This window comes from Phodopus roborovskii, unplaced genomic scaffold (genome assembly GCF_943737965.1).
Source record: "Phodopus roborovskii unplaced genomic scaffold, PHOROB, whole genome shotgun sequence".
NCBI lineage: Eukaryota > Metazoa > Chordata > Mammalia > Rodentia > Cricetidae > Phodopus > Phodopus roborovskii.
In genome coordinates, this window is record NW_026126459.1 from 1,784,251 (window position 1) to 1,787,887 (window position 3,637).

The following is a 3,637-nucleotide window of genomic DNA, read 5'->3' on the forward strand; positions in this document are numbered from 1 at the left end:
AGAAAAAAACAAACAAACAAAAAAAAAAAACAAAACTCTGGATTAAATCTGGAGGATTCCTTTGGTGACAGGATGTTAAAATTACATTTTGTGACCAACAGTTGGCCAGACATTTCTAAAAAGTCACTAAAGATAGAAAGCTGGAAGAGCAGAGAGCTTACAGAATTGCTTATAGAGGCCCAGAAAGAGCATACTTGAAGGCATGAGAAAAAACAGACACAGAAAGCTATGATCATGCTCTCTTCCATAGACCAAATGCCCCAGAAAGAGGAGCAAGGCTTAGGATCCAAATAATGTCATCATCATGGTTTTCAGGGAATGAGGCCCCAAGGAAGCTTACAGCCAACCAGGAATGGAGAAAGGAGGAGAGGAGAAAAATGTTTCAGTGTGGAAAGGTGGGACATTTTAAGAAAGAATGCCCAAATTTTTTAATGAAGATTTGGAGGCAGGGATCAAAGGCTCTATTTTTCTATGGAGACCTAATGAGAGCCTTTAAAGATAGTTCCTGGAGAGAAAGAAATTAAATTTGTTGATTCGGGAGCATTCCATCCCTCCCTATTTAAACATCTCCCAAGGATGTACCTTTCTCCCAGAAAAACTGGTAATAACCAAAGTGAAGGGAGAATTCTCTCCTCCACTTTTTTTTTTTTTTTTTTTTTTTTTTTGAGTCAGGTTTCTGTGTAGCTTTGGAGCCCATCCTGGAACTAGTTCTGTAGACCTTGAATTCACAGAGATCCACCTGCCTCTGTCTCCTGAGTGCTGGACTTAAAAGCATGCTCCACAACCACCCAGCTTCTCCTCTACTCTTTGTGGGGAAAAAAAAATCAAATTTCAGGAAAGGGAAACAGTAACACAGATTCTTGTTCCAGAAGCAGGAACCAAACTTACTGGGGAGAGATTTGATGCCCAACTCAAGAGCTGGATTTAACATAATTCAGGATGAAGTCAAGATCTCCCTTCAATTTGATAATTTCCTGGGTTGAAAAACAAATCAAACCTAATGTTCGGAACCAGAAAGGAAATCAGTGTGACTTGCAGGGTCCTCCCATCAATCAGCTCTATACAAGTGGTTAAAGGAAGGCACTATCCTATTCCCTTAGAGGGGAAGCTAGGACTTAAGCCTACCATTGAGCTCATGAAAGACAGACTTCTTAAAGCCTGAATGTCCTCCTTCAGTACCCCAGGCAAGAAGTACAATGGTTCATATTGAATAGTCCGATATCTTAGAGCAATTAATCAGATTGTTAAACGTAAACATCCTGTGGTCCCCCACACATACACCCCCTCAGAAAGAACCACCACCATATATTTAAAAGATACATTTTGGGCTATGTGGTGGTGGTGCTCACCTTTAATCCCAGCACTTAGGAGGGAAAGGCAAGAGGATCTCTGTGGGTTCAAAGCCATTCAGGGTTACATAGTGAGTTCCAAGACAGCCAGGGATATAACACCGAAAAACCCTGTCTTGAAAAACAACAACAACAAAAAACACAAAACAAAAAATGTCATTTGGGCTTGCACCCTTGTAACCAATGGCAGAGACCGTTTTGCCTTTGAATGGGAAAACCCCCATCCTTGCAGAAAGCAACAATTATTATTAATGAGCTTCAGTGATTCTTCTGACCTTTTTGGTCAGATACTTGAACAAATTTTGGGGAAATTCAATTTTCTTACTCAGATGTGCCTACTTCAATATGTGGATGATCCTCACTGATCTTCAGGTACTACCACCACCCTACTATTAGCTTCCTTGGCAATCAAGAATTGTGGGCATCAAAAAATACTTAATTTGCAGAAAATGAGGCTAGATACTTGGAGCATCTAGTTAATCAATACCAAAGGTCAGAGCTCAAAAGAACTAGTTGGGACCACATCTAGTCCTGTTCACTCACTCAGCAGAGCGTGGTGCAATACAGATTACCTGCGTGCAACAGTAATGTCCACACAGGCAACTTTATTTCCTAGGATGAATTCCCCCATGTTTACTTTTAATCTTAATATGACTAACAATTATCTTGCTCGCTGGTATTATTTACTTAGTTGGTTTTCTGTTTTCTTTTTGATAGGGTCTCATGTAGCCTAGGTTGGTCTCCAATTTGCTATGTAGCTAAGGACAATCTTGGATTTATCCTCTGGGCTCCATATCTGGAGTGCTGAAATTAAAGGCATGTACCAAAATGCCCAGTTTTTACAGTGCTGGGATCAAATCAAGGATTTTGTTCATAGTAGGCATGCTGAGTCACACCAAATCCCTATAGATTGATATTGATTTTCAGTCCTTTAATTGGCTTCATAAAACCAAAGGAAACTGGGCATAAGAACTCCTCAGCCACTGTGAATACAACACCCATGGCTTATTCATACACTTTCCAGTACAAAAGTACAATATAAATAGACACCATCAAGAGTCTCCCGCTGTCTGCACTGACACTGGGGCTCACAGAATGGTGGGTGCGCTGGCTGCACTCAGGCAACCCTGCTGCCAACTGGTGTCCAACTGTGCTTCACTGAGAAATAGTATATCGAGTTGGAGAAAATCACAGTGTGCTCAACTTCCAAAAAAAAAATAGTCAGATCAGAGCCCACCTGCTTGCAAAGAACCAAGTGGAGGAACCCAACCTCACAGGGGACCCCAGTAGATAGTGGGGGGAAAAAGAATGCAACCCCCCCCTAAAAAAAAAATAAAAAACAGTAAAAAAAAAAAAATTCACACCAGTGTGCTGACAATCTTTCAGAAAAAAAAAACAAAAAAACAAACAAAACAAACAAACAAACAAACAAAAAACAGGAGTTACAGTTAAAACAAAAAGTAAAAGTGGAAATGCTTTTTAGAACATTTTTGAGACATAATCTATGTAGCTCTGGCTGTTGCGAAACCCGAAACTCACAGAGATCTGCTGTCTCTGTGGCTCAAGTGTTTGGAAAACATTTAAAACCAAACAATACAAAACAAGGACAGCACTTCTTTAAAAAAACAAACAAACAAACAAACAAACAAAAACCCCAAAAAATCTCTAGTAATGAGGAGACCTGGGGGCCAGCAATCAGGCTGTCTTGGCAGAAGAGAAAGGAAATCACTTCAAAAGTGGGAACACAAGATTTGTTCACTGTGACTATTCGGTGGAAACCAAAAAATCAAATTACAGCCACCAGAAGAATCTCCAGCAGTTTTACTCTTTGTAGCTGTCCTTGTTGTCACTGTCAGACTGGCCCTAAGCTCTGGTTGACCACAGCTGTCACTGTGTTGATGTCTCTGTAGCCCCCACTCCTTGCCTTACAGTGGCTGCCCCCTAAACCTTCAGTCTCCTCTACACCTAGAGTGCTAGTCCAGTCACTGGCAAAGCCAACTCAGTCCCCAGACCATCCACATACTTGCCATTTGTGGCCATTATCTTGTCCTTAGCATCATCAATATTCTCAAAAGTAACAAACCCAATCTCTTTTATGGTCACCAATGAAGTGCTATGTCATATTTTTAAACCTTCCATCAGCTGCTCATTAGTGTTAAAACTTAGCCCTCTGGTAAAAACCTGAACTTGACCTGATGCTAAGGTAGCCTGCTGTGTTCAGTCAGTCAGGACCCTGGACATGGAGAGTGGGGTGGGTGGAGACAGTAGCCAAATGGGTCCCAGCCTCC